We start from the raw sequence: 14,443 nt of genomic DNA, 5'->3' as shown, positions 1-14,443 counted from the left end.
GATTATGTTTCTCTTTAGCACTCAGTAGAACTCTGTTGTGCAAATATACTACATATTAATTATCATCAGTTGAGGTGCATTTAATCTAATTCTATTTTCTAGCTATTGTGAAAAAGAACAGCAACAAACATGGCTGAGCCAGTATCTCTGTGATAGGATATCGAGTCCTTTTTAATGTATACCAAGGAGCAGCAGGTTGATCACATGCAAGATCTATTTATTAGCTTTTTAAGAGTTCCCACTTTGATCTCAACAATGGCTTCATCAGTTCGGAATCTCACAAGCAATGTATGAGTGTTCTGTTCCCCACATCCTCATGAGCATTTCTTTTCTTGATCTTGGCCATTATGGCTGGGATAAGATGAAATCTTAAGTAGTTTTGGTTTGCATTTCCCTAATTGCTAAGAATTTTGACTATTTAAAAACTATTTTATAATTTTTATTTTTTATGTGTATAAGTGTATTGCTTGCATGCATGTAAGTGTACCAGTGTCATGAAATGACAGAAGAGGGCATTAGATTCACCTAGAAATGGAGTAATAGATGGTGGTTTGCCACTATGTGGGTGCTGGAAATCAAACGCAGGCCATTTGCAAAAGTATCCATTACTCTTAACTGTTGAGCTATCTCTCTAGTCCCATATTAAACACTTTTAAAGATATTACTTGGTTATTTTTATTTCTTCTTTTGAGAACACTCTGTTCAGATTTGTAGTCTGTTTTTTAATTGGTCATACATCTTCTTGATTCTTTGTTTTTTTGGGTTCTTTGTATATTCTGGATACTAATCCTCTATCAGATGTGTAGCTGGTGAAGATTTTAGTTCACTTTGTGGGTTTTCTCTTCACTCAGTTGGTTGTTTCTTTTGCTATACAGAAGCTTTTCAGTTTAATGAGGTCCCAATTATAAATTGTTGACCTTAATATCTTAGCAACTGATGTCCAATTTAGAAAGTCCCTTCCCTCCTTATATATTGTAGGGTTCTGTCTATGTTTTCTTTAAACAGTTTCAATATTTCAGGTTTCTTATTCAAGCTTTTGATCAGTTTGGAGTTGACATTTATGCAGGGAGCTAAATAAAGGCCTGGTTATATTCTTCTGCAGGTGGAGATCCAGTTTTACCAGTGTTGCCAGGGTTCTTTCGGGGTCTCTTACATGATTAGACAACCATATAACATATTTTATGTGAATTTATTGTGGTTCATGCCCTTGGGTAGGGAGGGGGTAAATGGGGGGACTAACATAGAAATGCACACCCACCACCCACCTATGCACAGCCCTCCATTCCAGATCACTTTAGCGCCCACCCACAGTCTCTGTTAACTTTTGCCCACCATCTTGGGCCTGTAGTCATGCCCTAGGTTGGTAAATGCCCCTTCTCATGTCCACGCTGGTGAGAAGCCAGGGCCATGTTTTTCTCCACTCACAGCTTCTGTCAAAAGATGTCTCCCAGAAGCCCCTCCACAGTCAGTTCTCCACAGCAGGCCCCACACCTTGGAGGAAACAGATAGTTTAGGACACAACCAGCAACATTTGTTGACGATGATTTCTCTCCTCCAGTGTATATTCTTGGCATCTATGTCAAATTATGTCTACTGCAGATGATATGATATTTTAATCCATAAGCAATCCCAACAATTCCACATAAAAGTCTAGAAATGATTAACACTTTCAGCAAAGCACCAGATACAAAATCAATTTAAAATATCACTAGCCTTTTTATATACCAGAAACAACTAGTCAGAGAAAGATCATAGAAACACTCCCATTCACAATAGCTTCATAAAATATCTTGGACGAAACCTAATCAAAGGCATTAGAGATACGTAAATAAGCACTTCAAGTCTTTGGAGAAAGAGTTAAAGAGAAAGGATGGAAAGAACCTGCCCTAGTTGGTTTCTCCACTAAACCAACACAACACTGACCAATACCAACTTGGGGAGGACAGGATTTAATTCGGCTTTCTTCTCCTGGGTCACAGTTCATCACTGATGGAGCCCAAGGTAGGAACTCAGGGCAGGAACCTGGAGGCGGAAGCTGAAGCACAGACCATGGAGGAATGCTGCTTACTGGCTTGCTCCCCTGGCCCCTGCTCAGCTTTTTTCTCATTCTTATGCAACACAGGCCCAACTGCCCAGGGGTGGCACCATTCAGAGTGGGCTGGACCCTCCCACATCACTTAACAATCAAGAACGTGCCCCAGGGAAATGGCCACAGGCCAGTCCAATGAAGGCAATACACCAATGAGGCTCTCTCAACCCAGGTGTGTCAAGATAACACTAAAGCTATCCAGCACAGAAAGCTCATACTTACAGATTTTAGAAATAAAATTATAAAAGAATATGAATAATAAATTATTTATAGAAATAATATTATGACCATCCTACCAGATGCTATTTACAGATTCAATGTGATCTCAATCAAAATCCTCCAGACATTTTTCACTGAAATAGAAAATCATCCTAAAATACATAGGAAACCACAAACTTCCTAAATTTCTGAGAGAGAGAGGGAGAGAGAGAGAGAGAGAGAGAGAGAGAGAGAGAGAGAGAGAGAGAGATTTTGGAGGGCTTACCATACCAGATTTCAAACTACATTACAAAGCTATAATAGTAAAAACAGCAAAATAGAAGGCAAAAAAATGAGTGCATACAGTAATAGCTTCCTGATATTTGACAAATAAGCCAAAAACACATATTGGAGGAAAGACAGCATCTTCAATAAATGATGCTGGGAAAACTGGACTTCCACATATAAGGAAGAATAAAATTAGATGCATCACTATCACCCAGCATGCACACACACAAATAAATAAATAGCACAAAATAAACTAAATGGATCAAAGACCTCAGTGTGAACCCAGAAACTCTGAGACTGTTAGAAGAAATCATAATCAGTACCCTAAAAATGTCAGTGTATTAATGCATTTTCTAACCAGAATAGGTCAGTTCTTAAGACTTACAAAACTAATGAATTTTTAAATTTTATTTTATGTGTATGAATGTATTGTCTGCATATATGTAAGTGCACCCATGTCATGCAATGCCCAAGGAGGTCAGAAGAAGGATTTGAATCCCCTGGAACTGGAATTGCAGGCAGATGTTAGCCAACATGTGGGTGCTGGGAATCGAAACTGGGTCCACAAAATTTAGGACACTGAGGAATATTTTACAATGAATAGTCTTAGGAATCTTAGGAAATTAGACTGACAAGGCCCCTCTCCAGGTTATATAATCCCTAAGCAATTTCTAGAGCAAATGAAATTCTTCATTGTGAGCTGCCTACAAGTTGATCAAGTAGCTCTAAGAATACAACTTTCATGAGCCCTCTTCTGTTTTTGGATAGACTTAAGTGACACCTTTGTGTCACCCGTGATCTTATCAGTAACACCTCTCTCACAGTACTGTAAGTAATCACAGTAAAGTCATCACCAAGCTACACTTCAATGGCACCATTTTTTTCTTCTTTTCTGTTATCAGTCTTCTGCTTGGTGTGAAGAGTCACTGCTGACACCTCCTCAGGAACACTTAGCACCACATTATTAAATCTAAAAACTAAATGCTAATTTTGAAATTTTTCATCATTGTATGTCATCAAGTGTTCAGGGTCCTGGGCACTAAAGACTATCAGGGAATCATTTTCTTGGGTAATGTAGTTTCAGTGATTATGTCTAAAGCCATAACATGTTTTTTTTCATTGTATTTTATTCTTAGAAAACACTATTTTTAATAGACACTGTACTAAGCTAACAATGAATGTATCATATTTTCAAGAATGTTAACTACAGTAATATTCAATAGGAAATTGTAGAATTAAATAATAATAACAGTCCATTGGATTCTAGTGTGGATGGATGTGTAAAATTTGTATCTATACCCATTGTTTCATTTTTCTTTTAATATTTATTATTTATTATTTTTATTTTATGTGTATGAGTATATTACCTACATGTAGGTAAGTGCACCTGTGTTATATAATGTCTGCGGAGGACAGACCAAGCCATCGGATCTCCTGGATCTGGAGTTACAGACAGTTGTTACCTGCCATATGGGTGCTGGGATTTGAACCCGCAACTTCTGCAAGAATAATCAGTGTTCTTAACTGCTGAGCCATATCTCTAGCCCCTTGTTTCATTTTTCCATGCATAATAATGATCTTATAGAAATTAATTATGTGGAAGTAAAAAAGAAATTAAAGAAAAGGAATGGCTCCAACACATATATTTAAAAAAAAAGACAAATAAGATTAAGAAGCCCTAAAAAACTAACCAAAATAAAGAGAGAGAACACACAGATTAGGAAACTTAGCAAGAGAAGGGTGGCATAGCAACAAATGTGAATGAAATTCTGGGAAAAAATTAGGTCATATTTGAAAATTTATACTTTGATAAAATTGAATGTCTGAAAGATATTGATAAATTTTCAACACCTATAGTATACCAAAATTAAACCATCACAGAACAGGAGAGATTGCTCAGTAGTTAAGTGCACTGGCAATGCTTTCAAAAGACATGAGTTCAGTTCGCAGCACCCATAATGTTGCTAACAACCACCTGTAATTCCAAATCTAAGGGATCCTATACTCTCTTCTAGACCCCATGGGTATTAGACTACATGAATCTATTTACATACATGCAGTCAAAAACACTGCTACATCTCCAATTTGTATGTATCTGATTATTACTAGTAATAATCAGTTGCACTTGGATCCTTGGCACCTGTGTATGTCTATAAAGTCATCGGGTAGATTTCAATTGTAATGTTTATCACCTCTACTAATTAATATGGCGTAAATTTCCATGCTTCCTCCTCAAATATAATACATTTTTTAAATTTGTTCATTTTTTTTGTGTGTGTGTATATCACCCAGAACCATGTTATTCAACTATATGCCCACTTCCCAGATGGCACCCTCCCATAGCCTCCCTCTCCCCACTAGAACACTTATACTCTGTTATTCCTGCTACTGTCTGCCATTCCCCACTACTCGTCCATCTGGTGAATCTAGTCAGCCTATCTAGAAGTCTTTGTTTTAGGAAGGTCAACTGTTCCTCATTTAGCAGCAATCAGTTGTCAATATTCCTTTAGATAAGATTGGGGTCTGCTGTTCATTTTCCCAGTTCTATGCTGAGTTACTATCTGGGAGTCCCTTTGGCCACCCTGGACAGCAACTCAAAAGATGGTATCTCCTATCTGGCATTGTTGTTTGTTATGTAGCCTTTAGCTATACATATGGACTCTTAAAAATTATATTGGCCTCTTTAATCTTTGGTTATACTTTCTTTTGGGTTTTAAGGCCATACAGTTGGCCCAGATAAACTAATTAATTTTTACTCTTAAAGCTGTTTGAGGATCTGTTCCTCAGGGGCTACATAGGCTTGGGAGGAGCCCCTGGCTCCTTTCTTTTACCAGTTCTGCCTATGTGAAGATAAGTGAAACGTCCTGCTCAACTAAGGCTGGCTTCGCTTGGAAGCATGAAGTAAATGATTCCTCTGTGTTGACCCTCCTCTTTGTAGACTGGACACTGGTTCAAGTCCATCTCATGGGGTCTTCTCATCCTCCTTGATCAAGTGGGCAGGTGACCCACCACAAGGAGTCTTTCTGCAAGAAACAATATATTCTAAAATGAAATGGAGATCTTTTTTAAAGGTTAAAAACTCATTCAATTTTATGTCTTACAGGGCTTATACTGAGTTCAATACTGTATAACTGTGTTGTGGACCCCTGTTGTGTAAAGTAGTAGTCCCTTCATGTCTGGATAGCCCATGGGCTCGGCTTCAAATGCAGGGACTCCTTTTTCAACAGAGTGCTTTTCTGGCATCTTCCTGACTCGTCTTTTGAAGTGCCTGCCACAGATGCCCTACCATAAACATAGCCTCTGGCTTTGTTACTACCAGCCTTTCCTGTGTGATTTTCAGGCAGTCTGGCAGCATGGCAGGAGCCCACTTCCATATGTAAATAAGGGCATCCCACAAAGTACCTATCAGCTAAGGCTTTTACCACTGCCCCCAAAGTATAAGTTTCCTGGTTTCCCCTCAATAATTGAAGCTGGAGCTGGAGCTGATCACCAAGACTTGGAGCCGAGCAGAGTCACTGAATAAAGGCTGTACCACTGAGACTGAGCTGAGTCCTGTGTCTTACTGCCTACGATCCAGCCTTCCTGGAGAGAGCTGTCTCTTCGTAACCCAAGTCACGGACACCTAGCTTTAGCCGCCCCGCTCCTTCCCGCGTGATCCAGCGGCCGGTGGATTTTACATCTTGAGGAAGTGCACAGGTGAAATTAGGGCGGAACCCGGCCAGGCAAGCCCCAGCAGCAGAGACCCACAGAGAAGCGGCGGACAGCGACGCGGTGCGTGACCAGACCCGCCGCTCCAGGGTGCATGCAGGGGACCGGTGCCACGAGATCCCCGCGCGCCCCATATAACTGTATTAATTCAACTGTGAATCTAGAAACTTACAGGCACTTGTGAAAGAGATCTACTCTTGTCTGGAGTGTGTTACTGAATATGTTAAAGCTGTAATGAAATGCTTCTTCTAATCATGTAGTTATTAAAAATTAAAAAATAAACTACTGCTACACATGAAATCAAATGGACAGATTAAATATTTTTTAAAATGTAAAACCATGATGATGTAAATATCTATATATAATAACCAATGAAATTAAAGCAAGAATCAAAAGTCCCCCATTAAAAAAAAAAACCAAAACAAACAACAAACAAAAAATAGACCCAGATTGTCTCATTGATGAATTCAGCCACACCATTACATAACAGCTAATACCAGTGCTCCTCACATTCTTCTATAAAATGGAAAGGAAAGTGATGTTACATAACTCACTTTACAAAGTCAGTGTTACTCTGTACCAAAGTGGTTAACAACAATAAAATAAACTACTTGTACTCTGAACAACCTGATGACATCAATAAAATTCCTGAAAACTGAGTTTAATAGACTAACAAAAAGATTGCTCACCAAACTAGGCTGTGGAGAGCTATAGGCCCCCACCCCAGAATATAGCAAGACCTGATTCCTGGCAAAGCTGTTTTCCAGACATCAAGGCTGACCTGGTTTGAGATTAACCAGATGACTATACTTGAAAGCCTCACACAAACATGTTATTCTAACTCGGGCACTTACTGCTTGAGAGACTCCCTCATTTCTCATGTAATTGCCTAAGAAACTTTTGCATTACTTTGTAATCATGCAAGTGTAACCTTATAATTGATTTATAACTTGCTATATAGAATTGTGGTGTTACTATAGAATTTACTCTGTGATCAATTGGTGTGGTGTAATTATGATAATTGTTCTGTTAATAGAATTGCTCTGCCTCAATAGATTTGTCCCTGTTGACTTCCCCTTCTGCTTCTCTATAAAAAGTTTGTGTGGATGTTCAATAAACGAGACTTCATCAGAAAGCCTGTCTTGTCTCCATTCTTCGCGTCTCTTGTCCCTTTCAGTCCCCTCTCCTCTCTCCAGGTACCCATGTTGACTGTCCTGCGGGTTGGGACACTAGGCTAAATGGTCTACATAAACAAATCAATGCTTGCAATGTGAGACATAGACTCCAGATTTAAATCAAAGGACCATATCTACAGATTCTGAAAATCCTTTTGACCAAGTCCAACATCTCTTTGTGATAAATGTCCTAAAGAAACTAATAGAAATACATACCTAAACTTGTAAGAGTGATTTAGAACTAATGCTTACATAACGTTATAGTAAATAGGAAAAAATAACAATACATAATGTATATAGTACTCTTATTTAATGCCAATAAAATAAGTGGTTCACCTAGCTAAACTTGAGTAGAATAATTTCTTTTACCTGTTGACAGTGCTGCTTTTGGGGTTAAGAGTCATTGTTCATACCTTTTGAGGAAAACAGCAAAATCATGTTAAGAAAACCTACAGATGCCAGAAACAAGATCACACCTAACTCTAAATCCCAATGCTTGAATGTATCATCAGTGTATGTCATTAAGGCCTTAGGGCCCTGGAACCTAAGGACTGTATGAACACTTAATTTGGAGGATGTAATTTAATCAATTAAAATAATGCCACCCATGTGATTTCTTGGTTCTATACTATTCTTAGAAAACCTTAAAGTAACTTACTAAAATTGTGAAGTAATTTACTAAGTCTTACTAATGAATGCAACATATTTTCAAGAGTGGGGAACTCAAAAATATCAGTAGGAAAAATGGGCCTTCAATAACTATAACAGTCCATTGGACTCTAGTGTGAATGGATGTGCAAAGTCAACTTTTACACCCTTTGTTTCACCTCTCTGGGTAGAATAAAGATTTTGTAGACATTGATGAAATGGAATCAAATTGATAAAGGAAGGAAGTAGTGAAACAAATATTTATTTTTATACTCACAAATGAGAATGGCAAACACTAAACCAAATTAACTTAAAGAAAGACAGAGCTGAGAAGGTACTTAAGTGCCCCTCAGCTGATGAGTGGTTAACAAAAATGTGGTACATTTACACAATGGAGTTCTGTTCAGGAGTAAAGAAAGATGAAATAATGAAATGTGCAGAAAAACTAAAGATGAATGTTCTTGCTCATTTGTGGATCTTAGAACCAAATTCTTGGGAGTGCATATCCTGCTGTAACTTCTGGAACCAGGAATACAGAAAGAAACCAGGGACGTAAAGGGAAAAAAGGAACCCTAGAGAGATGAATAGTAGGAGAAAGGTGTTACTAAGGGAGAAATATACAAAAAGGGAAGGGCAAAAGGGAAGGAGAATTATACAAAGAACTATGGGACTAAAGGAGAAAAATTCTCCTGATGCACATTAAAATAAAATCAAATAAAAAATAAAGTAAAATAAAATAAAATAATAAAAGCCTTAAGCACAGAAGGAACCCTACAGGGATGGAAGAAAGCCCTACCGGAAGCCATATGTTATTAAATGAAAATACCAGTGCAGAGGCAGGTTGCCCCACTATGAGCTGGTGGCCAGAGGGGCCCTAGAGGTCCCCAAAACAATGAAGGCCATTGCCAATAATGTTAGTTGTTCACTGAAAGTGGACTGTAAAACCCTATTCCTGAAGACACCACATAATGTGAGCGTGGGAGAGGGAGAAATGAAGCTTGGACTAAACTGGAAACTCCCTGCCACTGGATGGGTGGTTTTGATAGTGCCCAAAGGTGACATGCATATGGCTGCAGGAGAACTATCTCCTATAATTCTGCTTAACAATGGACCCTGTGTGCTGCACTATCAACACACCAAACAAGGTGTTCCAATTGGTGCAATAATGGTGCGTCTAGTGTATGTACAATAAGCAAATTTTCTATATATTGTGAGTTCCTACAGGTGGAACACACATTTGGCACTGTAGACCAGGCCAAACCCCTGTGGCTGGGGAGGATATAGGCCCCTGTGGGAAGGCCACTGCAATTGTTTTGTTAGTTGGATGTGATGCACCTCTAAAGTACTGTTGAAATATTTGTGTTTATACCCATAGGTTAAGTTATTATAGCAGCCACTGTTTAGATGTTCTTGCTTCTTGCTGTTTGCCTTTTTATAGTAGATGGAATCCCACTGAAATGGGCCAACAGCCCATGGAAAACAGATGATGTACACCCCCAAAATTCAGTGTCTTGCCACAATGGGAGAGAGAGCTACATATACCTATCACCCCCTCTAAATCTCAGGGACTTTTGTGGAAGAGGTTAACAGGAAAGAATGTAAGAGCTGGAGGAAGAGGTGGGGTGTTAGCAGGAAGTGTCATCTGACCACTATTCTGACAAGCTATAGTCACACCTCCTTCCTGCACTCATCAAGGAGTCCATGGAGGGAGGGAGTTACCCATCCTATCCAATCAGTCAATCTTAGCTGCATTTGGGGGAGAGGGTGAAGTTATATAAGCCAAGAACACCATGAAGCACCTTTCTTGCCATTTAGTGCTGTGATCTCACTGAATCACAAGATCTATATTTAAGTGTGGACTTTCCAGTGCAGCTGTAAATGAGGTGGTCGCCCACTGTTTTGTAAATAAACCTTACCCTATGCTCTGTTAGTAAGCCCAATAAACTTGTTAGGATTAAAAAAAAAAAAAAAAAAAAAGACCAAAGCAAATGGAAACCATTATTCCACCAAAGTTCACTCCATGTTGGAAAATTCTTTGGTCTTTAATTCCTTGTTACTATCCTTGCCCAGCCCCCACTTAAACTTCATTGCATATATATTTTTTATGTAACCTGTTTCAAGTTATTTCTGGAAAATGTGTTAATAATTGCCTTTCTTTGGAATTAAAATAGCAAAAATTAAATTAAATTTAAAAAAAGAATGTCATAGATGACATAAAATAATAATCTTAGGAATGAAAACAGAGGCATTGCAACAAATGTGAATGGGCTTCTCAGAAATATTAGGGCATATTTTGAATAGTCATATGCTAATAAAATTGAAATAATGAAAGACATAGATACATTTCTCAAAAATTTTGATCTACCAAAATTAAACCAAGATGATATAAACATAAATAACAAGCAGTGATCTTAAAGCATAAATGAGACTCCCAATTAACAAAAAAAAAAAAAAAAAAAAAAAAAAAGGCCCAGATATATTCACCACCGAAATCTTACAGACTTTTAAATGATAGCTAACACAAGTACTCCTCAATTTATTTCATAAATTAGAAAGGAAAAGAATGCAACCAACTTCATTTTACAAAATCAATGTCGTCCTGGGCCAAAAATTGATAATAAAAAGAAAAATAAAACCCCAAAATTTGCAGTCCATGCCCTCTGATATCTCATAATTGCATACTATGTGAGTGAAATGATGTAAAACAGAAGAAATAATGATTCTTCTTGAAACTGATAATTTGATAGACTGCTCACTTCCTTTTAGCAAAATCAAGAATCAGGTAGTTACAAAAAATCTTCTGTCTGCTAAAGGATGACTCCTAACATATAGCCTTAAAAGTTCATGCCTGGTAAACAAGTAATCAAAGACACAAAATGTGTCACAGTTTTTTTGTAATATATAATTTTAGCATTATGCCTAAAATAACAAAATATACCATAAATTATTATGAATATACACCTAGCATTCCCTTTATACTTTCTATAACAGCCACAACAAAAATAATCAAAAAAGCCTTAAAATACAGTTTTTCAGATCATTTATCAAGTGCTTATTAAATGTGAATATGGAAAATGAGTTTTCTTGTTAAAGTGAAAAAATAAGTATAAAATGCCAAATGAAAACAGAAACCATAGACAGCTTGATATTGTATTATTTTGGAAAAAGTGTATACAAAAAAAACAATGTGAAAAACTAAAATTTCACATTTTCATCAATCTATAATGATTTAAATTAACATTGTTATAATGAAGCTTTTTACTAAAGGAATATCAGTATGTTCAAATTTCCCATATGATTTTGTGAATTTTATTAATTAAGTTCTTTCTTAGGGAGAAGGAATTTTTCTTAATTATCTTGTTTGTAGCTCACGGTTAACACTTGTTCAAGATTTTCTCCAATTTGCTTCCCCAGGGCCACACATCAAAACCTGAAATACTCCCTGACCAATTTGGCTTTCAGAGTCTTACACTGAGAGACTCTATGCTGACCATGATTATTTTAACAACAAAAAAAATTTCTTGGCACTTTGGTGGTATGTTCTTATAAATGAAACAAACATTTCTTAATTCCATTCAGAAGAGATCCATCTTTTCAGTCAAATAGTTGAGAAATAATTCTAATAATTTATAAATTTGGTCAAAGAAACTATTGATAGAAAGTGCCTGGCCTCAGATGAGTGATTAATCTATGTGTCATATTATCATTCAGATGTGGAAAACTCCAAAGTCAAAAATATAATATTTCTATTACAAAAAAAGCTCTGTGAACCTAGTGATATTGATATTCATCAAGTTTGGCTGAGACTGAGCACACAGGTACTGAAATCAGTTTCCTACAAAATGCATTAAAATCTTTATTTTTTTCTTTGAACTTTATTTGTATATTTAATATTTTATTACCTGACAGATATTAAGGCAATGTTTATTCAAACACTTTAAATTTTAAGTCTTTTTAAAAAATATTTTTATTATTTTTATTTTATGTGTATGTGTGTATTGCTTGCATGTAGGTAAGTACACCCATGTTGTGTGATGCCAGCACACGACAGAAGAGGCTGTCAGATCCCCTGGAACTGGAGTTATGGACAGTTGTTAGCTGCCATGTGGGTGCTGGTATTTGAACCTGGGTCTTCTGCAAGAACAACCAGTGCTTTAAACTGCAGAGCCATTTCTCCAGCCTCAATTTTAAAAGTCTTTTAGTAGTGTGGATATGGAGAGGACAGTTGAGACATCCCTGTTATTTTGATTGAGAACATGCCCGATAGCTTAGGAATCCACATGGGAGGACATGTTGAATAGTCCTAGGAAGTCATCTTATCTGCATTGCCAAACCCTTTGTATGGAATGAGAAGTGACCATGAAAGAGTTTGAGAAGACAGGATGGAACTAATGGAGAACTTGAAAACAGTGTGTTCATAGGTTGAGATGCTGCAGAGAAATTATACCTAAGACCTGGCTGGGGGTTAAGTTCCACCAAAATCAACAAAGACCCCTGTTTAAGTTTGTCTCAGTCAAAGTCTTTCTGTTTTGTTTCTTATGTCCACCAGACATGACATAAATTAAAACTTGTGCCAATTCTGTTTTTTTTTTTCATGTACTATAAAATCTAAGTAAACTTTCAAAAATACTACTCTGAGGATAAAACACAGGCCTGTTTCTGTGAGCATTCACTCTAATGTAGTGGATAGGCTTAAATGCTCTAAAATTATGTTTGAGACACTTGATAATATAATTTAGTAACATTAAGTGTAGTTATGAGTATTCATACTTAACAGGATTGCTGTATGTGTACATACAAGGAAAATGAGCTGCAGAGTTTGAATAGCTTGTTAGAGCTACATGGGAATAGCCCAGAGTGGAAGAATTTCAAGTCCTATTAACTGAATCAGTAGCAAATCATTCTAGTCATTCAGATTTTCAAGAAGACAAAATCATTGACCCATTAATAAGGCTTGAGTAGCTAGAAATGTCATTTACAGTATTCAAGAGATGGTTATATGATGGGAGGATATTAGTGCTAGATTGGGTCTATTAAATGAAAATTTCATGCAGAGAGACATGAAAGTAAGCCCAGACAGATGTGAAGACAAGTGCCTTACAGGAAATAGGAATGAATACAAAATGCTAGTGTGAAAAGATTATAAATGTGTGATTGAATAGCATTGAAAATGTACTGTATATTGACTAGAGCTTCAGTTATAGGCAGGGCAAGAATGATGTACATATTCACTGAATGGACCAGTCCCTTTAACTCTTACTTGATTGCAAGTGTGTTTCTGTGAAGATTATATTTGATTCTGAATGCTATATCACCTCAAACAGGTCACTTTAAACTACTACTGAGTTTTTAAAATCAGCCAGAAAGGATGAGTCACCTAATTTTAGCGATTTAGGTATTCTAACTGCAAACTATTAGAGCCATATAAGATTTTTGATTGAAGATAAAACACAATGAGAGTTACAATGTTTGGGTATTGATATTTCTAGAAACAACTTCAATGGAGAGACACATGATCAGATCAAATCCAAAGATATGATTTGAATCAAAGAAAGAAGCTCTGACATAGCACTACACATGGCTCAATATACAAAACATGAAGTAAAAGTATCTTTGGCTTTTCACGTAGTCTAGTAATTTTGTTACCTCTGTCTTAGAATACATTTTAGTTTAGCTATTGAAATTTAGCAAGTTGCAAAAATTTTAATTGAAAACCTATCTTCATCTCTCAGATTGGTCTTCCTGGTCAAAATGGTGGTTTAATTTCAGCCTCCCCAAGCAAGGATTCCCCGATAATGCTAATTAAATGCTTATATTTAACATTGTCACTTTGTCCCATCATAAGGAGCAACAGGAGATGTCAAACAAGACTCCTTGCCCTTAGCATTGATGTATTAATTGTAAGATGACTTAGCAGAGGTAAAATATAAACAAGGACCTAACCGCATAAAATTGTCTACAGGGAGAAGAAGCTGTGGAATGTTGCTTAATATAGGAACCGAATTTGCTCCCAGTAGCCTGTGTCAACATGCTAAAATTAGGTTTATGATACCAAACTCAGCTGCAAATATCAGGATATTTTCCCTGGTGTTTGCATCATTGTACTTACAAAACTACATGGAAAATGTTTGTTTGTCTTTCTGTATTCTTTCAAATGCACATGCTTTTACCCAGGTTTATAAGAAACTAGTTTCTGCTTCTTTTATTGTGCTTTAATGTTCATAAATGCAGATAAATATACTTTCAATCATATATATTTATGAATAAAATGTAGCTAGACAGACACAAAGATTAAATATTAAAATATAATTACTTCATGGTCCCAAAATATATGTTT

This window comes from Nannospalax galili, unplaced genomic scaffold (assembly GCF_000622305.1).
Source record: "Nannospalax galili isolate Female #2095 unplaced genomic scaffold, S.galili_v1.0 scaffold593, whole genome shotgun sequence".
In the NCBI taxonomy this organism is placed as follows: domain Eukaryota; kingdom Metazoa; phylum Chordata; class Mammalia; order Rodentia; family Spalacidae; genus Nannospalax; species Nannospalax galili.
Note: the sequence above shows the minus strand (reverse complement) of the source record.